The 24,081-nt window shown below is 41.2% G+C and overlaps 1 protein-coding gene across 7 annotated transcripts in view; it reads right to left on the bottom strand.

Moving 5' to 3' along the window:
• STAU1 (staufen double-stranded RNA binding protein 1) overlaps positions 1–13,326 on the bottom strand; it is a 73,036-nt gene extending 59,710 nt beyond the window's left edge. For 2 of the 7 annotated variants that reach the window (XM_084887097.1, XM_084887100.1), the window contains exon 1: positions 13,053–13,326. The gene's annotated coding sequence lies outside the window, so the exon portion shown is untranslated. The remainder of the gene's footprint in view (positions 1–13,052) is intronic. The other 5 variants (XM_084887094.1, XM_084887102.1, XM_084887101.1 and 2 more) reach the window with 4 other exon arrangements.
• Between the last annotated feature and the right edge of the window lie 10,755 nt (positions 13,327–24,081).

Below are 24,081 nucleotides of genomic sequence, written 5' to 3'. Positions count from 1 at the left end.
CACCCCTCCCCCCCAACTGCTCTCCCTTGCAGGCCTGGTCCCTTCCAACTGACCTCCCCTGCTAGCCTGATCACTCACAACTGCCCTCCCCTGCTGGCCTGATCCCTCACAACTGCCCTCCCCTGCTGGCATCTTGTGTCAACATGGGGACAGCCATCTTTGACCACACAGGGGCAGTCATCTTGTGTGTTGAAGTGATGATCAATTTGCATATTACTCTTTTATTAGATAGGATAAAGGCCTGGTGCACAGGTGGGGGCCAGCTGGTTTGCCCTGAAAGGTGTCCTAGATCAGGGTGGGGATTCCCTTGGGGCATGGGGTGGCCTGGGCGAGGGGTGTGTAGTGGTTTGCAGGCCAGCCATGCCCCCCAGTGACCCAAGTGGAGGCCCTGGTATCTGGGGTTTATTTATCTTCTATAATTGAAACTTTATAGCCTTGAGCAGAGGCCTGGGCTGGCCAGGATGTGCAGGAAGCTTGGCTTCCTCATTGCCGGTGAAATCCAACCCCCCTGCTTGCTCCATGATGAAGCCATCTTGGTTTGGTTAATTTGCATACTCGCTCCTGATTGGTTGGTGGGCATGGCTTGTGAGTGTAGCAGAGGCATGGTCTATTTGCATATTGCTCTTTTATTAGCTAGTATGCCCTTACCATGTGCTTAGTGTGCAAATACAATTTAGATAGGAAATTTTACAAATGGTTAAATTGCAAAATACGATAAAGCACATTATCTCTAGTAAATCCAAATCATAATCCTCCTTTAGGATTTTAAGTGACATAAGAGTTTAATTCTCAAACTCTCAGGTCTGGTTTATCTAGAGTTGTCCCACTTTTTAACACGTTAAGCACCCAGTCACCCGTGACTAACACTATACTTTCTGTCCTGAAAGACAAAACAGGCTGGGTGCTTAACGTGTTAAATTACAGGAGTCAGTAGCAAATAGAATTTCTCATGTTGAGATGCTTTTTTGCACTTTCAGAACATAATTTTGCTCATTTCAATTTCTCACTACTACTATGACTTAATAATAAATAATAAATAATAAAAAAAAATAGCTGTTTACTGTCCAAATGATTTTAGAAATAAAACCTAGTGCTCTTGCCGAAACCAGTCTGGCTCAGTGGATAGAGCATCAACCTACGTACTGAAAGGTCCCAGGTTCGATTCCATCAAGGGCATGTACCTTGGTTGCGGGCAGATCCCCAGTAGGGGTTGTGCAAGAGGCAGCTGATCAATATTTTCTCTCTCATCGATGTTTCTAACTCTCTATCCCTCTCTTCCTTTCTGAAAAAACTCAATAAAATATATTTTTAAAAAACACAAAAAAACCTAGTGCTCTTGATTAGCTCTACAATATTTTAACAACTCAAGCTCTTCTTTTTGTAATATACTATAACTAGTGACCCAGTACATGAAATTCATGCACATTAAAAGGGGATTAATTAGACCCAACCAGTTTGGCTCAATGGATAGAGCATCAGCCTGCAAACTCAAGGGTCCCAGGTTCGATTCCGATCAAGGGCATGTACTTTGCTTGAAGGCACATCCCCAGTAGGAGGTGTGCAGGATGCAGCTGATCAATGTTTCTCTCTCATTGATGTTTCTAACTCTCTATCCTTCTCCCTTCCTCTCTGTAAAAAATCAATAAATATATTTTTTAAAGGGGATTAATTAGAGTAAATAATTTAATATTGCTATTTGCCCTTTCTCTATAATAGAATTGTCAAAGATGAAAGAAAATTGGTAAAATGTATATGAAAACCTTCCTCCTATCAGAGGCTGAGGCACACTACGGGAACCAAAGTCAAGTCCCTCCCACCACATGCACCTCAAAATCACGTGAGACCCAGACCCGACCACCACCCCACCCCATTGAGCTAGATCCAGACCCAGCCAGTCCCACCCTTGTCAAGCCCTGCCGGGTAGGGGGCATAGCCTCAGATCCCCTGGCCTGGCGCCAAGACAGGGAGCGTGGCCTGAGGTCCCCCAGCCCAGACCGGGGCAGGGGGCATGCTTTGAGGTCTCCATCAAGCCCTACCAGGTGGGGGTCACGGCCTGAGATCCCCTGTCAAGCCCCTCTGGATGGGGGGCATGGCCTGAGGTCCCCTGTCAAGCCCCACTGGGTGGGGGTGCGGTCTGAGGTCCCCTGGCCTGGTGCTGGGGGAGGGAGGGCGTGGTCTGAAGTCCCCTGTCAAGCTCCACCTAGTGGGGGAGCATGGCCTGAGGTCCCCTCGCCTGGCACTGGGGTGGAGGGAGCAGCCTGAGGTCACCTAGCCCAGCACCAGAATGGGAAGTGCACCTTGAGGTACCCTGCCAAGCCCTGCCGGCAGGAGGCGTGGCCTGAGGTCCCCCAGCCTGATGCCAGGGCAGGGGGCGCAGCCTGATGCCCCCTGTCAAGCCCTGCCAGGTAGGGGGCTTGGCCTGAGGTCCTCTATCAAGCCCCACAGGGTGGGGAGGGGGTAGCCTCAGGTCCCTGGTGATTGCTCGTTAAGGCTCCTTATGGAACTTGGCCTCAGTTGTGGGTGCAGCCAGCTTTGTGATGAAGTGATGGTCAATTAGCATATTCCCTCTTTATTAGGATAACAACTTTCCAATCTAGAACCATTTGTTCCATAATCTCACCCAATCAAGAACATGAATGAAAAGTGGAAAAGGCCCAAACAGATGTCTAAGACTCACCTAATTGAGTCCATGCCTTTTACCAATAGGGCTCTCCTCCATTTAAGCCCATCTATAATGAACAATTATGGTAGATTTGGTTATCTAAGTTTCTAGCCCAAAACAGAAGTTAAATAATTAAGATTGGGGAAAAAGGAGCTGCTAAAGTCAGACATATTGAAAATAGTAAGAAACAACAGCCAACAACTCAAAGCAAAGTAAAAAGGAGGAGAGGAAAGAAATGTAGCAGTTTGCAACCATTTGAATTTCAAACATCATTACACAACACAAGTGATGGCTGAGATTCAGATACACATTCATACTTCCATAAGTAAGCATTTCTTAAAATCCTCCAACCATTTTCAAATGATAATCCAAAACCATCATGTTTATTACCAATATATGCCATACAGCACTTACTCCAAACAGCAGCAGAGAACAAAGACTGTTGGTTAAACTCAATTCCCTTTTGTCCACTCAAAAAAACATACCAGAATCCAAGCACATGAATTAAATTCATTGCTTTAGCCCTAGACAGTTTGGCTCAGTGAATAGTGTTGGCCTATGGACTGAAGAGTCCCAGGTTCGATTCTGGTCAAGTGCACATGCCTGAGTTGTGGGCTCCACCCCAGTAGGGGACGTGCAGGAGGCAGCCAATCAATGATTCTCTCTTATCATTGATGTTTCTATGTTTCCCTCTCCCTTCCTCTCTGAAATCAATAAAAACATTTTTACTTTTAAAAATTTCATTGCTTTATTCATTCAATAAATATTGAATACCTGCTATTTGTAGGCACTATATTCTAGACACTGAAGAGAGAGGAGACAAATAAGATATAGTCTCTGTCTTCGTGGACTTCACATTTGTATTGGAATAACCTTGAACCCAACACAAATTTAAATAAATAATTCACAGTGGCATTTTAATTAGCAGTGATAAACCATTTATAATACACATCACATCATAACTAAAGAAGACACAAGAGAACATAAAAAATCTCTTGGCTACAGACGAGACCGATTTGGCTCAGTGGATAGAGCGTCAGCCTGCGGACTGAAAGGTCCCGGGTTCGATTCCGGTCAAGGGCATGTACCTTGGTTGCGGGCACATCCCCAGTGGGGGTGATGCAAGAGGCAGCTGATCGATGATTCTCTCTCATCAATGTTTCTAACTCTCTATTCCTCTCTCTTCCTCTCTGTAAAAAATCAATAAAAAATTTAAAAAAAAAATATATATATATATATATAAAAATTGGCTTTCCTTTAAAAAAAAAATCTCTTGGCTACAAAATGCTGATTTAGGATAAGGGCAAACCAGCTAGCACATGGTTGCCTGGGTATGGTGGGTAAAGCTCTTGATTGGGGGTCTGAGGTTTTGGGTCCCAAACTCTAGTGCTCAGATGAATAATCCTGACCAAGTTACTCTTGTAGGCCTTAATCTTTTAATGTATTAAATGATATTACCTCCACCAATTTCATGATTTTATAAAACAATAATCAGATGAATCTTGAGTGAATGACTCATAATGTAAATAAAATGCTTATAAAGTGACATGTCATACCACAGTTAGCTGTTAAACTACCACTTTTTTAGGATATATAGTATACAATACATAAAATGATATTAATAAATCACATTCAAAGAAAAGAAAGAAAATGTAGCAAACTTAAAAAGAACCTCATCCTTTCAAAAAGAGTGTTTTGTTTTGTTTTTATGTTTGGTGCTTATATTGATAAATTCTCAGTTAAAAGGTAAATTAGTAGCTAGTCTAAATGTTCCAGACTAGAAAGGTTCACTCTTTCACAAACCAGAAGAAAACTATTGACTTAACTATATTTGACTGTCATCTAGGTAAAGGGTCATGAAGCCTTAATGAGGCTGGTTAAATTGTGCAACAAAGAACATAAGCATCTAAGCATAATCAGACTTATTATTTCTATCAGGTTGGAATCTGCAAAGGTAGAAAATTCATGCATCAGTTAATTTTAATCTATCTAAAGCATGAAAAAGCAAAAACGTGCCCTGACCGGTTTGGCTCAGTGAATAGAGCATCAGCCTGCAGACTAAAGGGTCCTAGGTTCGAATCCAGTCAAGGGCACTTACCGTGGTTACAGGTTCCCAGGCCCTGGTCAGGATGCATGCAGGAGGCAACCAATGGATGTATCTCTCTCACATCAATGTTTCTCTCTGTCTCTCCCTCTGCCTTCCACTCTCTCTAAAAATCAATGAAAAAATATCCTTGGGTGAGGATTAATAAAAAATAAAAAAGCAAAAACGTGAGAATCAGACAAGATTTAATTAAGCTATGCCTGAGGGGAACCATTACAGTAACAATTTAAGAAGTATTATCTGCTCATTTCATCCCCAGAAAAAAACATATTCCAACACCTTTTCATGATTAATGAGACACACATATGTCATTTTAGACTACACAGTTGCTTGAGAAAAGGTTAAACACAGAATGGAAACTCATACAGCATCTCTCACTAAAACCCCAATCCAAAAGCAGATTTAATTTCCTTGATCTAGCATTTTAAAGCTAACAATAAGAGATGACTACTACCTGGGTGGACAACCAAAGAGGCTTCTTATTCAGAAGATCACTGATTCAAAGAAATTGTTCAGGATGCAGTCTACACAAAACAGAACATTACAGTAAGTATTCCTAATACTATTAGCCAAGAAATGGATATCAGAAATGGCTGGGAAGCAAAAAGAGCAATCACCACTTAAACCTATAAAGTTAACTAGAAGCTTATTTAACTCACTTCCAATTAAGCAGAATACTATAATTCTAAAGAAACTAATTTTCTGCCCTAGCTGGTTTGGTTCAGTGGATGAAGTGGACTGAAGGGTTCCAGGCTCAGTCAAGGGCACATGCCCAAGTTTCGGGCTCAATCCCCAATGTTTCTATCTCTCACCTTTTCCCTTCCTCTCTGAAATCAATGAAAATATATATTTTTTTAAAGTTAATTTTCTTAGCAACAACCTGGTGTATACAGTTAATCAATCATTTTTTAACAAACTTCATGAAGGATTATAGCAGTAGAGTAAAGCCGCCTTCAACACAAAAAGTTACCGAAACATCCTCCTCCCCATTTACTACATAGTACTTCCCCAACTTTTGAATCAGCTTAAAATTTCAGTTTAATTTGACTGCAGCAATCTATCACAACAAACAAAATAAACTGTAGCCCTGGCCAGTGCTGCACAATGTTTAGAACATCAGCCTGCACACTAAAGACTCTCAGGTTTGGCCGAAACCAGTTTGGCTCAGTGGCCTGCGGACTGAAGGGTTCCAGGTTCGATTCTGGTCAAGGGCATGTGCCTTGGTTGTGGGCACATCCCCAGTGGAGAGTGTACAGGAGGCAGCTGATTGGTGGTTCTCTCTCATCCATGTTTCTGACTCTCTATCCCTCTCTGTAAAAAAATAAAATTTTTTTTTTTTAAAAAAAGAGTCTCAGGTTTGATTCCCTGAATTCCACTCAAGGGCACATACCTCAGTTGCTGGTTCCCTACTGTTATAATAATATAACCCTTCTAATGCATGAAATAATTATTGTGTGAAATGTTTGCTGTATGGAAACCCCCAATACTCTAACTTCCAAAATTAATAAACACTCCAGTATCTTGATGTAAAAGCTCTGCGCCCTTAAAGTGCAAACACCCTACTCCTAACATAAAACACACCATCTAGCCCACACTAATAAAAACACAACTTATTTACCACAATCTATAACCCCAAGACCATCTTCAATTATAGTCTCCTGCCCAATAAGAAAACAACTCCACATCGCTCAAAAAACAAGCCCCTGATTGCTCTGCTGTGTGAGCCTGAACCAACTGCAGCCGCCTGCCTATCTCTATTTTCATCTTCTAACCTTCAGTGTACATCGCCGTAGAGCCTAAAACCCACTAAAAATAAACAAACAAACAAACTAGTATATAATTACATACTAATTCTATCTTGTATGTCATGTGTTCTAATTCGGCTCAACTGTCTAAACATTAAAACACCAAGAAATAAACCATTATTGCTAACTCCTAATCACCTATATTTATCCCACTAAATCTAAATAAATAATCAATTAATTAAGACATAATTAAAACACCTACCCCCCCACTTTGGGAATGCCTGAAGGAGGCAACAATCAATGTCTCTCACACAACAGACAGTGTCTACTTCAACTCTTGGCACAAAGTAAGAGCTGGATAAACAGCAGCTTTTATATTATTAGATAAATTCAATCTGACCTTTTAGATTCCTTTCCTGCATCAAATAACCTTCACTCGATAATTTTAACCTGCTGCATGGTAAGAAAGAACAGCAAATATTATTATCCAGCAAATCCACTAATCCTGTGCTCAGTGACATAAACATCTATAAATATAAACTTATAGGTACATACCACTTATAAAATTATACAATAAATGGAAAGAGAAAACATGTTGACTAAAAATCAACCTACTCACTGGGCAACCAGTTCTAAAAGCTACAACAAAGAGAGACAATCTGATTTAGAGAAAAGACCCTAGGGCACTTAAATAGATTTTCTTAGTTTGTCACCTCATAGACAAGACAAAAACAAACATCTAGGACAATTACGACCTCCACATCATATTATAATAAAATGGCCTGTTTTGCTTCGATTACTGTTATAAACTCAAAGCCATCATCACACCACTCCCAATCAGATTCCATATTAAGCAGAAACAGGTGAGCCACAGATGTAATATTTAAAAAACTAATTTTTAATTGAAAGCAAATACTTTCTTGGATATATTTCCCTGCTTTTGCTTTCATTAAATATATTTTGAGGGAGCACACTGAATATACTCCTTTAACAAATAAATGAATGTGTGTAATTCTGGAAAACAATTAAGTCTGCAGATAATTTGCTTCTATCTCCACTTTCCTGGTGACATAAATCACTTTTACATCAACCTTATTCACTACAATGGGAACATAGATATTTTTAAAATAAATTAAGCTATTTGCAATAATTTCACAATTTTATTATTTAAAAATAATTATATTCTTTGGTAAGGTATTTTTAGTTTAGAGCATTAAGTTGTGAGCAAAACAGATAGTAGGCAAACTATGCACCTGGTAGTATTTAAAATCAACATAGCTAAAAAATACATAAATAAAAGAATAAAATAAACACAGCTATATATTATAATCCTCTCCGTAGTAGGTAAAAACATAGGATTTGGTCAACATTATTCAAGGTTTTATTTATTTATATATATATTTTTTTATTGATTTTTCACAGAGAGGAAGAGAGAGGAGGGATAGAGAGTTAGAAACATCGATGAGAGAGAAACATAGATCAGCTGCCTCTTGCACACCCCGCACTGGGGACGTGCCTGCAACCAAGGTACATGCCCCTGACCAGAATTGAACCTGGGACACTTCAGTCCACAGGCCGACGCTCCATCCACTGAGCCAAACCGGTTTCAGCTATTCAAGGTTTTAATACTTGATTTATCGATATGCACATCTTGGTTCATTAAACAATTTCCTTTAAAAGCAAAGAGTTGCCGAAACCAGTTTGGCTCAGTGGATAGAGCGTCGGCCTGCGGACTGAAGGGTCCCGTGTTCGATTCCGGTCAGGGGCATGTACCTTGGTTGCGAGCACATCCCCAGTGGGGGGTGTGCAGGAGACGGTTGATCGATGTTTCTAGCTCTCTATCTCTCTCCCTTCCTCTCTGTAAAAAATCAATAAAATATGTTAAAAAAAAAAAAAAAAAAGCAAAGAGTTCTGGCCCTAGCTAGTTTGGCTCAGTAGATAGTGCATTTACTGAAGGGTCCCGGGTTCAATTCTGGTCAAGGGCACATTCCCAGGTTGCAGCCTAGGTCCCCACTAGGCAGCCAAATCAGTGATTCTCTCTCATCATTAATGTTTCTCTCTCCCCCGACCCTTCCTCTCTGAAATAAATAAAAATACATTTTTTTTTAAAAAAAGGCTTAGTTCTGACCCAGTCAGTATGGCTCAGGGGTTGAGCATTGACCCAGAAACCAAGAGGTCACAGTTTAATTCTGGGTTAGGGCACATGCCCGGGTTGTGGGCTCAATCCCCAGGGGAGGGTATGCAGGAGGCAGCTTATCAATAATTCTCTCTCATCATTGATATTTCTATCTCTCCCTCTCCCTTCCTCTTTCTGAAATCAATAAAAAAAACATTTAAAAGAGATGGACAAGTAGAAGAGAGGTGATAAAGCAAGGGTAGTAAAATGTTAATGGCACAGAGTGACAGATACAGAGGTGACACTAAAATTCTTTAAATTTTATTATATATTTGTAATTTTTCATAATGAAATATTCAGTAAAAATAACCATAGCAACCATGTCTTCTCATAGTTCAATATCTAACTTGTGAATTATATTTTTCAGGATGGCATAAATGCTATATAGTCTTAATTTTGATAGTTTTATTAAGGAAAAGTTCAAGTAGAAAATTGTACCAGAGTATTTTAACCACAAAAGTCTCCACCTCCACAAGTTAATTTAAAATAACCTGTCATAGGTCTAGTGGAGAACAAAACCTGTCATAAAATTCTCTAAAAACTTCTGAAGGCTCCAAAATCCAAAATGAGAGCAAGGCCAAAGCTCCTCATGTGAGGGAGGAGTTTACATTTCCCCAAATTGAGCAATTCTGTGTCACTAAGTTGGACGTGAAATATGATCCGGTTTGGAGGCTAATAAAAACAAGGCCCTTGACATCCCACAAAAAGATACCGTTTTCATGAACGTTTCATACTTATACCGGTAAGTTTCACTCTCACTCCATCCAGTAAAAGGGCATCAGAGAAAGTTGCCCTGTAAGCTGAGACCCACTCTATGCCTCTATTAAATACTTCTTCATGGTTTTATGGGGGAAGAGACTCTGGATGAAGTAGCACAGGATATTCTCATGTTTAATGATTACACCCAGAATAATGTTAATGGTTGGACTTCAGAATTGGAGGAGGGGAAGGAATTCTGAGTCATGCTCATTTTTAAACTTAAGATAACCTGTGTGTAAAAGAGCTTTCTGGCTGGATTTTAAAAGAGAACGATAGCCTGAATAAACTGTACAGTATTTATAATAACAATTCCAAAAACATAAAAGTTTTACTTTAAGCTAACTAGGAAGTACTAAGCATTTTTTTTTTTAAAATATATGTTTATTGATTTCACAGAGGAAAGGCGAGGGAGAGAAAGACAGAAATATAAATGATGACAGTCATCAATCAGCTGCCTCCTGCAGCCCCTATGGGGGATGGAGCCCGAAACCTGGGCATGTGCCTTTGACTGGAATCAAACACAGGACCCTTCAGTCCACAGGTCAACGCTTTATCCACTGAGCCAAACCGGCTAGGGCCTAAGCATTTTTTTTAAATAAAATACATTTTGTGTTCTTTCTTAGACACCAAATTAGATTATCCCCCTAAGTTAATTTTAAGAGGTATGCATATCCCTCCCCATCTCTCAGGTTGTAATAACTGAAACATAACACACATTTTTGCCATACCTGATCAAGTTCAAAAATAAACCTACATAACTGAAACAACTCTGTTACAGGTCTAAAAGCTGGAAACTGTTCATGACCAGAAATGTGAAAATTAATAATGACAAACAATATTCCTGTCAACTTCCATTCTAGGACAGACTTCCTTTAAGCAAGAAAGAAAAACTTGAATATCTATGCAATGAATTCACATTTACTAAATTTGTTTATAAATACAGCAGATGGGAAGATGGGGTCTTTGGAAAATAATTCTACAACAGTTTTGAAATCAAATATCCTTTGCTTAATCCTTAACCTAAGGTAATAGCAGCATATTTACACAAGAACTGTAAAGAAACTTTGAAAGCTATTATGAATTATTAACTGTTGTTTAACTTTGATACAAAGCTATCCTCCATAAAAAGTGATTTAACAGGTAGGTCTCTCCACCAAAACAGGATTAGGGATATCTGTATTTCTGATTGCTTTTCAATTACAATCATTAATAGCTCAAGAATTGTTGCTTTTGCACACAAAGAAGCAAAGAAGTTTAACTTTGGATATAACTTTGAAGGGAGGAGGAAAGCACTGAATCGAGCTAATTTGGTTGCTATTTTTTTCCCCACTGTATAGTAATCATATAAAGAACAGAAGCCCAACAAACAAAATAAGCACTGTGATGCTACTAAAAGTAAATTTTGTGACAGATTAAGAGTCTGGGGCAATCTGGTAAAATTATATGTTTAGGATTTATTTCAAAATAACCTAGTTGACCCAGCTATAATTTATCAACTGTCAAAGCTGAGTGACCAATATATGGAGATTCACCATACTACTTGAGTTTTGTTATGTTTTCCATAATAAAAAGTTTTGTTTCTTTTTAAAGTAGGTTACCTATTGCAGTATTAAAACTTTTCCCAAATATTACAATTTGTGATGTGGCAGAAAACATTGCTATGTCTTCTTTTGCTTATATAGTTGTTTATTTGGGTATTTTTAAGAGTCATCCAAACAAAGATTTTAAACTAGAAATGATGGTAAGACTATGTCAGAAAGTTCTAAGAAAAAGTCAAAAACAGAGAGGCCACTTTGCATCGTGAGTTATTGAGAGGTGGGTGTAAATTAAAAGTTTTAAGTTCAGTAAGAAAATCTACCTAGAGTACAGGAGGATCACTGACTAGAACTCACACACTCACACACACACACTCACACTCTCTCACACACACACACACACACACACACACACACACACACCCTAGTCATTTGTAAATGTGAACCTCCGTAAATTACATTTCCTTAATGAAAGGTACACCTAAACCACTAAGTACAGAATTAAGAGAAACTCGGTATTTCTTAGAGTTGCTGTTTTGTAAATCCCACCTGTCACCAGGATGACTGAAAACTGCTCCCTGTACAATCCAACTGTATTTTTAGTTTTCACTTCAACAAGCAGCAATGTAATTTACATTTGGCAAGCACCACGATTCCTGAGAGCCCAAAATCAACTAAAAAATAAAAAATAAATAAAAATCTGGTTTAACTATTCCCATCACCGTCCAAACAATGAAAGCTACAGGCAGAATGCAAGAGTGACCTTAAAAATGTCCCCACAAGCCAAAGAACAGGGGCAGAACAGACTGAGGCACACATCTTCGCCGGAACAGAAGAAGAAAACTTCCACATAAGCAATACTGCGACACGGAGGTGGGGCAAGGGCTTAAAAGGAAAGTCGGCCAACAAGGACGAGGGAATAAAAAAGCACAGCTGCAGCGAAAAAAAAAGTTAGAAGTTAGAGATATAGCGCAAGAAAGGACAGACAGACATTTTCCAGCTTCACACACACACACACACACACACACACACACACACCCCACCCCCTCCAGAGCCTGACACGCAGCAAGAACTCCAAAGAGGTTTGCTGAACTCAAGGAAAAGCTTCTGCCAGCAACTTTCCCGGGAATGGAATGACAACAAGAAGCCTGGTGATGGCAGGAAAACAGGGAGCTGGTGACAATCCTGCCGTTGGCTCGGCCGAGGAGATGGCAAGAACAGCATCTTTTGCAGACTGCCTGCTCACAGAGCGTCCCGATTAAATAAATGGACACTCCTTCCCGATATTATTATAACTCCCCGAATAAATAAATAAATCGGCGCTGCAAGGGGGCATGCTGGACACGTCTGCCTCTCAGGAAACCCCAACAGGGAGGAGGAGGGAGGTCAACTTCTGGTCCACTCGACCCACGAAGTTATGGCTTACCGTAATATCACGCTAATAAATTATGCAGATGGTTTATGGGGACACGCCGAGTGGGTCTGGCACTTTGATAAGCGCTTTTATACGCCCCAATTCACACGGAACCTTAACAACCTTAAGAGGCCGGGACCTCATATTAGGCCCCCCACCCCTTTTTTTTTTCCCCCAACTAAGACACAGGGAGTTTAAGTGATTTGCCTTAAAAAAGGCACAGGTGGGACTCCTGCCCGCGTCGGACACCTGAGCGGCGGTGCTCCCAACTACTGTGCCCCGGCCCCGGCCGGGTTCTCTCAGGCGCTCCGGTCCCTCGGGGGGCTTGACGCGGGGACCCCGGGTCTCCGGCCCGGGAGCAGCCTCCGCACCCCGCGCGCGAGGAGGAATGAGGAAAGAAGACGGCGTGGCACCTGTTTCTGGCCCCCACAAGGGGCGGAGGGACTGGGAGCCACCCGGGTCCAGGCCGCGGGGCGCCCCGACGCTGGGGGGCGCGGGAGGAGCCTCCGTCCGCGAAGGTCCCGCCGCAGCCTGGGAGAGGCCCGGGGGAGGAGGCGGGGCGCGCGGTCCCGCCGAGGCCTAGGCCCCCACTCGCCGCCCACCTCCCCGCGGCGCGGCCCCGGCGCGGGCCCCGTCAGGCCCCGGCGGCTGCCTCACCTGGCTGCTGCCTGGAGCTTGTCCCCCGACCGGCGGTCCTGGGCGGCGAACGACAAGGAGGGGGAGAAGGAAGGAAGGAGGGAGAGGAGGAAGGGACGGCGGGAGGGAAGAGGCGGAGTGGCCGCGGAGGAAGCCGGCGCCGCCGGGCCGGGGGGGAGTCCGGAGGAAGGGGGAGCCGAATCTGACGCGGCCACCGCGGGCGCAAACGCTGAAGAGCCGCTCCGGCGCCCGCAGCCCGGCAGGAAGTGACGGGGGAGGGGCCTGTGCCCGCCCCCCAGCCCCTGCCCGCCTCCCTGTCGGCCCCTCCCCCGCCCGCGGTCGGGACCACAAGTTCCAGCGGGCTCTGCGGCGGCGCCGGCGCCGGCGCTCGCAAGGCACGCCGGCCGCCCAGCGGGCTGGGGCCCGGTTTTGCGGGGCCGCCTAGTCCCGCCCTCGGCGCTGGGAGCTGCTGGGAGTTGTAGTTCGGCTGGGAGATGGGTCGGGGCTGCTCTTGAGAAGAAGGGCGGGGCCTTTATTTTTCCTAGCTGCGTTCTTTCTTCCGGTTTTCCTCTCAATCCTTCTCCCCCCTCTAGGTTCCTTCTTTTCCACCATCCCTCAATTCCTCCTTTCGTAAATGTTTATTAAACGCCTGCTGTATGCAAAGAGCTGACAATACAGTGTGGTGGTAAAGAGAAAGACAAAAATTCCTGCCCTCAAGGAGCTTACGTTCTAATAGGGGGTTAAACACAAAAATAAAGTCAGTAACTTTTATAGTGAGTTAAAGGGCAAAAAGTGCCAAATTACTATTTCTCTCACCCAATTCTAGACAGACAAAAAGTTATTTTAGCAGCCATCTTATAGGGCAGATTGAGGTTTGGGGTGGGGAATCTTGGACCTCTAGAATCACACAACAAAGAATAATGAATGCAGCATTGTGAGAGGCCCAGGAAACTGAAGGACCACAGATGCCCAAGCCTCCTCCTGCTTCCCCACATATATATATATATATATATATATATATATATATATATATATATATATATATAAAATTGATTTTTCACAGAGAGGAAGGGAGATAGAGAGTTGGAAATATCCATAAGAGAGAAACATCGATCAGCTGCCTTCTGCACACCCCCCACTGGGATGTGCCCGCAACCAATGTACATGCCCTTGACCAGAATCGAACCCGGGACCCTTCAGTCCACAGACCAACTCTCTATCCACTGAGCCACATCCCCAGTGGGGGTTGTACAAGAGGCAGCTGGTTGATGTATCTCTCTCATCGACTAACTCCCTCTCAATTCCTCTCTGTGTAAAATCAATAAAATATATTAAAAACAAAACAAAAAACATGACCTCCTGCTGAAACCAGTTTGGCTCAGTGGATAGAGCATCAGCAGATTGAAGGGTTCAGGGTTCAATTCCAGTCAAGGGTATGTACCTTGGTTGCAGGCACAACCCCAGTATGGGGCATCCAAGAGGCAGCTGATCAATGACTCTCATCAATATTTCTAACTCTCTCCCTTCCTTTCTGTTAAAAATCAAATACATTAAAAAATAAATAAATAAATAAAAAGTGACCTCCTGAGTCATAGGTCAATGCTCAATTACTGAGCCATGCTGGTCTCTGCTTCTCTTTTTTTTTTTTTTTTTTTTTTTTTTTTTAAATATATTTTATTGATATTTCACAGAGAGGAAGAGAGAGGGATAGAGAGTGAGAAACATGGGTGAGAGAGAATCATGGATCAGCTGCCTTTTGCACACCCCCTCCTGGGGATGTGCCCGCAACCAAGGTACATGCCCTTGACCGGAATCGAACCTGGGACCTTTCAGTCCGCAGGCCGACGCTCTATCCACTGAGCCAAACCGGTTTCGGCTCTGCTTCTCTTTTAATCCAACTATTGTTCAATCTTTCCAAAGCAATATAGCTTAATTTGTATAAATTCATAATATGAGGTCCTGTGGCTAAAGGGGTCCCTCCAAACAATGCTTTGGGACTTTTCCCGAGTCACAGAGGACTCCTTTCCGTGGACCAGGACTTTGTAAACTCATTGAAAGTGAATCACAGGACACCAATAGCAGCCCAAGGACTTTAACTGTTCCTGAGTGACCAGCCATGACAGTACTAAACAACAAACATTGTCCAGCCCTCTGCTGAAGGCAATTGCTTTTCTTTCTAACTTCCATGCAGTCTGATTCCATAGATCATGTAAGTGAAGGAGCAGGCATGGAGGTGTTTCCCTAAACCCAAGGCTGGGATCCCTGTACAATCACACAATCTCTTAAAAGGTGTAACGGTAGAAGGTGGTGTTCTGACCCATTTTACTATCACCCATGAGGGTTCAGGTGATGGGCTTTTGTCTTCCAATCTTAAAATTCTTCCCTTATTTTATGCCAAAACCAGTTTGTCTCAGTGGATAGAGCGTCGGCCTGCAGATTGAAAGGTCCCAGGTTCGATTCCAGTCAAGGGCATGTACCTTGGTTGAGGGCACATCCCCAGTAGGGGGTGTGCAAGAGGCAGCTGATGGATGATTTTCTCTCATTGGTGTTTCTAACTCTCTATCCTTCTTCCTCTCTGTAAAAAATCAATAAAAAAATATATTTTTAAAAAAATTCTTCCCTAATTCTATACATTGAGGGGGAGGTCCCTCTATTTTTTCTCTTTCAAATACAGGCTTTGGATTTTATTTTATAACTTGGACCGCAATACAGTTGGACCTCTGTTTCCTCGTTAGTTAAATGATTAGAAACAACCATTTCCTAACTTACCCAGAGATCATAAGAATTTGTAGAGCTTGATACCCTGTTGCATCTTCCCCATCTGAAGAATGAAAGGTCTCTCCTTACTGTAGAGATGTCCTGAGTGTGATGCTCTGAGCAACTCAGGCTACTGTCTGCTCCGGTTAGTGATTGATCACCTGCCGTTCTACGGGTCAGGCATCCTTACAGCACGCTGTTCCCCTCCCTCCTCCCAACCACTGATCTTACTGTCTCCATAGTTTTGCCTTTTCCAAACGTCATATACATAGTTGGAATAGGCCAGTATAGTTCTTTAAGATTGGCTTCTTTCACTAGTAATATGCATTTTTAAGTTTTCTCCATGTCTTTTCATGGCTGATAGCTCACTTTTTTATTTTTGATAGTTCACTTTTTTTCCTATTTCTAATAGATACAATAAATAACTATAATTTTTAGATAAAAATCACTTCTCGCAGGGCTTTTTTTTTTTTTTTATGTGCCTCAGGCATGAAACAGCTCTGGTCACCGACACAGGCATCAAACCAGGATGAACTAAGGATTGTACATCTGCTTTCCCCTGATTGATATACCTCACAGGGCTTTTATGAGCTTTGCATGTACCATTCCTTGTTACAAACATATATAATTTATCTTCTAGGAAGGAACACACAGAATTTAGTGTAACTTCATCGTCACAGTTTCTTACTTCCGTCTTCTTCCTAAAGAAAAATAAATATGTCTTTTATTATTTGGCAAGAATAAAAAAATCTAGCCGAAACTGGTTTGGCTCAGTGGATAGAGCATCGGTCTGTGAACTGAAAGGTCCCAGGTTCGATTCCGGTCAAGGGCATGTACATTGGTTAAGGGCACATCCCCAGTAGGGGGGTGTGCAAGAGGCAGCTGATTGATGATTCTCCCTCATCTATGTTTCTAACTCTCTATCCCGCTCCCTTCTTCTCTGTAAAAAATCAATAATATATATATTTTTAAAAAGTCTTCATGCCCTTGGAAGAGAATATGACAGACAGTCTCTAGGTACAAATAGAGAAAACAAATCTAAGTGACCCACTCCTGAACCCCACCAGCCTCACGGCTAACCTATGCCTCTAATTACTATTCCTTGATTATACAAAGTAAAAGTTCAGAGTCATTTTCAAAAAGAAGGACTATTAAATTTTAGGGTGTTGTTTTTCTTTTTTCTACTGTGTTTTTAGTTTTAATTAGTTGCTATCACTCTAACACTTACATAATAATCTGGGTTTGTATCGTCTCTTTTAAAATGAGGCAGATTTGGCTGCACAGAGCATGTGAGTGGCAGCTGCTCCCTGAAGACAGACATATTCTTTTCATTTTACCGCAGGCCCTAACCTGCCCATGTCTCCCCTTTATGTTACTTTTCTCTTTGTGTTGACATTTAAGTTTGCAATGCCTGGCCTACTGAGTAACTGCATGGACTAAGGATGGTCTATGGAGCTGAAAACTCACCGAAGGACAAAAAAATCTCCAGCCGAAACCGGTTTGTCTCAGTGGATAGAGCGTCCGTCTGTGGACTGAAAGGTCCCAGGTTCAATTCTGGTCAAGGGCATGTACATTGGTTAAGGGCTCATCCCCAGTAGAGGGTGTGCAAGAGGCAGCTGGTCGATGTTTCTCTCCATCAATGTTGCTAGCTCTCTATCCCTCTCTCTCCTCTCTGTAAAAAATTAATAAAATATATTTAAATATTTTTTTAAAAAAATCTCCAAATGTAAATATGATAAACACAGGAAGGAAAGGTACATAGCATTATGAGGGTCTTTATTAGCATCCTGAACCATGGTAGAGGTAGCAAAGATTTATTTATTTATTTATTTATTTATTTATTTTAATATATTTTATTGATTTTTTTTTTTACAGAGAGTAAGAGAGAGGGATAGAGAATCAGAAACATCAATGAGAAACATCGATCAGCTGCCTCCTGCACACCCACTACTGGGGATGTGCCCGCAACCAAGGTACATGCCCTTGACTGGAATCAAACACAGGACCTTTCAGTCCGCAGGCTGATGCTCTATCCACTGAGCCAAAACAGTTTCGGCAAGGTAGCAAAGATTTAAAGGAAATGATGGAGGTAACCAGGCAAAAGTGATGTGGGAAGTGTTCTATAGTCCAAGTAGGGTGGAAAGCATGTACAAAACCCTGTGGTAGGACAGCATGTGGCCCAGGCTCCAGTTACTATTGCTATGAAACAAATCACTCCCAAATTTAATGGCTTACAAGAACAGCAGTCATTTAATTATCTCTCACAGATGTGGGTCAAGAATTCAGAAAGAGTTTGGCTGGGTTCTTCTACGTTGGCATCTCTAATACCAAGCTGGACCACCAGGGGATAGAGCACCTGGGCATTGACTGGGTGCCTTCCGGCCTATCCATGTGGTCTCTGCATGAGCTACTTCCTGCTTCCTCACAGCATGGCAGCCTCAGGGCCCTCTAGTTGTTCATTAAAATAGTTAATACTTAAGCTGCAGTGGAATGGCAGCTGAAGGCTTCAAAGAGCAAGGCAGAGCCTCATTGCATTGCCTGATGTGACTTAGTCTTGGACTTCACATAGAGCCATGTCAATTGTAGTTTATTGGCTACAAGCAAGACACAAGCCTGTCCAGATCCAATGATAGGAGAATTAAGTTCTACCTTCTGATGGGGGAGAGGAAATGGCAGGCCAGGAACTCAGAGGAAAGGCAGGGCTGGATCCACAACTTGTGAATATTATTTGGGAGGTAATTGGAGCCTTGGGTATGGCTATTGATGGATGTTAACACCTGACAAATTATTTTTGTTCCACTCTCATAGCCCCTTAAACTTTGTGACCTTATAATTATTCTATTATTTGCTGAATTTGCTCTGTTTGGCTAAGAGTATACGATCAACTTCCAGGAGGGCATACACTCAGACTATCTTAGTTACCATGTTGTCTCTGTCCCCTAAAACAGTGCCTGATATACACAAATTTCCATTAAGTGTTGATAAATTGCAACCTCTGTTGTCTTTGTTGGAGTCCCTAAAAAACAAGAAACACCTGCCTGATTGATTAGTGTACGTCAAGGTCACTTACACTATGTGTTACAAGGGAAAGCAAGGTTGAGAACTACGGTATTTCCTAGTCTAGGTGAGTAATCCTCAAGATTATTTGTGGTAGACTATTCCGCAAAGACCTTTTCAGAATCTTAGGGTGACAATAATTCGAAGATATAATGAATAAAAAAGATATAATGGGCCCTATCCGGTTTGGCTCAATGGATAGAACATTGGCCTATGGACTGAAGGGTCCTAGGTTCAATTTCGGCCGGGGCACATGCCTGGGTGTGGGATCCCCAGTGGGCGTGCAGGAGGCAGCCGATCCTGATTAACTCTCCTCACTGATGTTCCTTTCTCTTTCCCTCTCCCTTCCTTCCACTCTGAAATCAATTTTATTCATATATATATATATATATATATATATATATATATATATACATAAATATTTTTTTTTTTTTTAAAGATATAGCCGAACTGGTTTGGCTCTGTGGGTAGAGTGTCAGTCTGCGGACTGAAGGGTCCCAGGTTTGATTCCGGTCAAGGGCATGTACATTGGTTGCGGGCACATCCCTGGTGAGGCAGCTGGTCGATGTTTCTCTCCCATCGACGTTTCTAGCTCTCTACCCCTCTCCCTTCCTCTCTGTGGAAAATCAATAAAATATATTTTTAAAAAAGATATAATGGAAGACCCCATTTATAAGTCAATTAAAAATTCCTAGGAATAAATTTTACATTAACTATGCACAATCTATTGATATGTGAAGAAAAAAGTTTAATTCTACAGAAGAACACAGAAAAAAGACTTGAAGAAACAGAAACATAAACTATATTCTTGCCTAGCAAGACTCGGCATCATTAAGATAGATGTTTGATGAGATCCCAATAAAAACACAAACAGGATTTAAAATATATATATATATATTTTATTGATTTTCTACAGAGAGGAAGGGAGAGGGATAGAGAGTCAGAAACATCGATCAGCTGCCTCCTGCACACTCCCTATTGGGGATGAGCTTGCAACCAATGTACATGCCCTTGACCGAAATCGCACCTGGGACCCTATAATCCACTGAGCCAAACTGGTTTCAGCGAACAGGATTTTGTTTTGGAATTAGATGAACCATATCTAAAATTTTTATGGAATAATTAACAAGAAAATATTTCTAAAAATGCCTACCCAAGTAGTCAACATACTACAAAACCTTACTAATTAAAACCGTTAGGTGCTAGTACCTAATCCCACAAACCAGTGGAAAACAAGAAAACTTCCCAAATAGAACAAAATACATGTAGGCATTTAGTCTTCAATAAAGGTGGCATTTCCAATTGGTGAAAATAAGGTGGGTTTTATTCAATAAATGGTTTGAGCCGAAACCAGTTTGGCTCAGTGGTAGAGCGTCAGTCTGCGGACTGAAAGGTCCCGGGTTCGATTCCGGTCAAGGGCGTGTACCTTGGTTGCGGGCACATTCCCGTAGGGGGTGTGCAAGAGGCAGCTGGTTGATGTTTCTCTCTCATCGACTTCTAGCTCTCTATCTCTCTCCCTTCCTCTCTGTAAAATATCAATAAAATATTAAATAAATAAATAAATAAATAAATAAATAAATAAATGGTTTGAGACAATTATGTAGCCTCTACGGCATAAACAACAACAACAAAAACAAAGTTAAATACATACTTCATATCTTATACCAGGAAAAAAAGACATAATGGTTCAAGGACTTAAATGGAAAAAAGAAAACCATAAAAAGATGAAAAGAATCCATAATTCCTATGACCGTGATGGAGAAGACCCTTTTAACTATATTTGGACTGCAACTGGTGCCCATTTGTAAATGGTTTATTATTGCCTGCTCAGCACAATATAAGTACAGAAATTGAGAATAAGCTCTCAGAAAGTTTTCTAGCAAAATGACATTGCCACATTTTATTGTATTTTAACTAAAGTACCAGTCTTGCTCTGACCGGTTTGACTCAGTGGATAGAGTGTTGGCCTGTAGACTGGGTTCAATTCTAGTCAAGGGCAGGTACCTTGGTTCCAGGCTCAGTCCCTAGTACGGGGTGTGAAGGAGGCAGCCTGATTGATGTTTCTAAATTTCTATTCCTCTCCCTTCCTCTCTGTAAAATCAACAATATATATATATATATATATATATATATATATATATATATATATATATATAATCTATTTATTATTTTTATTTTTAAATATATTTTATTGATTTTTTACAGAGAGGAAGGGAGAAGGAGAGAGAGTTAGAAACATCGATAGGAGAGAAACACCAACCAACTGCCTCCTGCACACTCCCTACGGGGGATGTGCCTGCAACCAAGGTACATTCTCTTGACCAGAATCGAACCTGGGATCCTTGAGTCCGCAGGTTGATGCTCTATCCACTGAGCCAAACCAGTTAGGGCTGGATATTTTTTTTTAATGTATTTTTTTTTTTTAAAGGTTGCTAGTTCAAATCCTGGCCAGGGCACATGGCCAGATTGCAGCCTCTATCCCTGATAGGGGCATGCAGGAGGCAGCTGATTGATGTTTCACTCTTACATCTATGTTGCTCTCTCTCTCTTCCTCTCTCTCTAAAAAAAATCAAAGATATTTTGTTAATCCTCATGGGAGGATATTTTTCCATTGATTTTTAGAGAGCATGGGACAGGGAGAGAGAGAGAGAGAGAGAGAGAGAGAGAGAGAGAGACAAAAACATCAATGTGAGAGACACATAGATGGTTGCCTCCCGAAAGCACCCCAACTGGGGCTGGGAATCAAACCTGCAACCCAGGTACATGCTTTTGACGAGGAACTGAACTGGAGACCCTTCCGAGTTCAGGCTGACACTTACCATTGAGAACACTGGCCAGGGCAATAACAAAATATATGTATGTATTATTGATTTCAGAGAGGAAGGGAGAGGGAGAGAGAAACATCAATGATGAGAGAGAATCATTGATTCGTTGCCTCCTGCACATCTTCCACTGGACCCTGAAACCTGGCGATTTCCTGACATTAATGGACCCGTGACCTCCTGGTTCATAGGTCTACACCCAACAACTGATCCACACCAGCTAGGCTATATATATATTTTTTAATAAAATATTTTTAAATGACAATAGCCAACACCACAATAGCTGTCTAGTGTGAATGCCATGTCTTGAACCATAAATATATAGGTCATGTAATAGAGTTGCTTCTAATGGTCACATCACATAATAAAGGTGCATCTGATTGATTACCTCTTGGGAATCCTTATATACAAGTATAGGCACCTAACTTTTTTTTTTTTTAAAAAGTCACTTTGGAGCAAAAAGGGTAGGTAATTACTCTTATTTTTTGTAAATAAATAAAAATTATACCAATTTTTTTGGTCAGATTGGCCACAAATTCTGGTGTGCTGCAGAATTTTAGTAATTGGTTTATGTGTGCGATGAGATGAAAAAGGTTGAAAATCGCTAATCTACAAAATAACAATAAAGTGGCAGTAGATGTTCTTCATTCATAAGATAGCATCTAAAATCAGGGTATGAAACTTGCCACCATCACAACCACCATTAAAAGAGATCTGAAGCTATACTTTAAAGAAGGAAAATAACAAGTGTTGGCAAGGATGTGAAGAAATTGGAACCTTAATACCTTACAATGGGAATGTAAAATGGTGCAGCCCTTGTGGAAAACAGTTGGTGATTCCTCAAAAAGGTAAACATAGAATTTTCATCTTTCCCAGAAATTTCACTCTTAGGCATATACCAAGGAATTGAAAATTATATCCTTGTGTGTCAATGTTCACTGCAGCAGTATTCACAATAGCCAAAAGGTGGAAACAACCCAATTGTTCATTGGCAGAAAAATTAATAAACAAAATATGGTATAGACCTACAACAAAACATTATTAAGCTATCATGAAGTCCTGAAACATGCTTCCATATAGATGAACCTTGAAAGCAGTATGCTAAGGGAAATAAGCCAGATACAAAAGGACTAATATTGTATATAGCAACATATATGAAATATGAAGATTAGGCAAATTTATAGAGACAGTAAATAGAGGAGAGGTTGCCAAGGACTAGGGATAGAGAAATGGGGAGTTATTGCTTAATGGGTGCAGAGTTTCTGTCTGAGCCCATAAAAAGCTTTGGGAACATACAGTAGTGATGATTACACAACACTATTAATGAATTAACAGTGAACTGTCCATTTTAAATGGGTAAAAAAGGACAATTGAACATACCTCATTGTACAACTACAACTCTGTTGCAAGTAGAAAGTGTTGATATAGAAGGAGCAAATCTCTATGAAGGAGGATGGGCAATGCAAGAGGGTTTCACAGAGGAGCTGATGTTTAGGGAAAGTTGTCTAGAGGAAGTAACCACAAGCTGCATTTAAGAGTAATATGTCCAGAAGCAAAAATGAGAGAAGTTTCTAGAAAGCCTCCGCCCTACTTTCGTAATGGCCCTGGCTCCCCTGCCTTATTAACTGTCTCTGTGATCTTCCGACCCCTCTGTGCGTCAGTATCTGTAAAAAGATGATAGCTCTAACCGGTTTGCCTCAGTGGATAGAGCATCCGCCTGCGGACTGAAGGGTTCCAGGGCATGTTCTTTGGTTGCCGGCACATTCCCCGTGGGGAGTGTGCAGGATGCAGCTGATCGATGTATATCTCTCCCTTCCTCTCTGTAAAAAAAAAATCAATAAAATATATATATTTTAAAAGATAGTAATTTTACTTCTGTGAGGGTTCCTGTGAGGATTAAATTAATACATTCACGTAAAAGAATTTAGCAGTATTTGGCACATAGTAAACATTCTATAAGTGTTAGCTATTTTTACTTCTTTTTTTATGAACATGTTTATTGTTGAAAATCAAAGAAAAGAAAAACCATTTGTAATTCTACCGCCCAGAGGAAAATCACTGCTAACCGTTTATTGTAGTAACTTCCACAGTCTTATGTACATAAATATACACACACACACACACACACACACACACACACACACACACACACACACACGGAGCTTATTCCAGGCACCTCTAGAGACTTTCTCGCCCCTCGCCCTCTGCAACATCCCCCCTTAATAAAAAAAAAACAACACAAAAACAAACAAACAAACAAATAAATAAATAGTACACTGAAAATGGGCAAATTTTATGATGTTTAAATTACATCTCAATGAAGTTATTAAAAAAAATACGACCTGCTTACAAGCCTGTAAAAAAAAAAAAAAGACAATGGGATTTGGCTGGGACAAAGCCCGCCCCTGGACGTC

Source organism: Pipistrellus hanaki (assembly GCF_964339955.1).
Source record: "Pipistrellus hanaki genome assembly, chromosome: 6".
NCBI lineage: Eukaryota > Metazoa > Chordata > Mammalia > Chiroptera > Vespertilionidae > Pipistrellus > Pipistrellus hanaki.
This window is presented reverse-complemented; position numbering and strand designations above follow the sequence as displayed.